Raw genomic sequence first — 971 nt, 5'->3', positions numbered from 1 at the left:
TATATATATATATATATATATATATATATATATATATATATATATATATATACAATGGAATATTATGCAGCCGTCAAAAAAAACAAAAACAAAAAACGTTGCCATTTGCAATGACGTGGATGGAAGTAGAGGGTATTATGCCAAGCGAAATAAGTCAATCAGAGAAAGACAAGTATCATATGATCTCACTGATAGGATGAATTTGAGAAACAAGACAGAGGAGCGTAGGGGAAGAGAGGGAAAAAAATGAAACAAGATGAAACCAGAGAGGGAGACAAACCATAAGAGACTCTTAATCTCAGGAAACAAACTGAGGGCTGCTGGAGTGGTGGGGGATGGGAGGGATGGGGTGGCTAGGTGATGGACACTGGGGAGAGTATGTGCTATGGTGAGTGCCGTGAATTGTGTAAGACTGATAAATCACAGACTGTACCTCTGAAACAATACATTATATGTTAAAAAAAAGAAGAAGAAGAAGAAGAAGAAGATAGTAGGAAGGGAAAAATGAAGGGGGGGAAACCAGAGGCGGGAGATGAACCATGAGAGACTATGGACTCTGAGAAACCAACTGAGGGTTTTAGAGAGGAGGGAGTGGGGGGATGGGTTAGCCCAGTGATGGGTATTAAAGAGAGCACACATTGCATGGAGCACTGGGTGTTATACGCAAACAATAAATCATGGAACACTACATCAAAAACTAATGATGCAATGTATGGTGATTAACAAAATAAAATTAAAAAAAAAGATTCTGCTAATTGAAAGAAATCAGACATAAAGATCATATATGATTCAATTTATATGAAATGTCCAGAATAAGCAAATCCATGGAGATAAAAAGGGCTTGGAGTAGGTAAGTAAATCGCACCGCCTTTCTTTTTGGGGAGATGAAAATGTTCTAAAATTGTGGTGATGGTTGTACAACTCTGACTATATTAAAACCTATTGGGATGCTTGGGTGGCTCAGTCAGTTA

Source organism: Neomonachus schauinslandi, chromosome 5, assembly GCF_002201575.2.
Source record: "Neomonachus schauinslandi chromosome 5, ASM220157v2, whole genome shotgun sequence".
Lineage (NCBI taxonomy): Eukaryota > Metazoa > Chordata > Mammalia > Carnivora > Phocidae > Neomonachus > Neomonachus schauinslandi.
Note: the sequence above shows the minus strand (reverse complement) of the source record.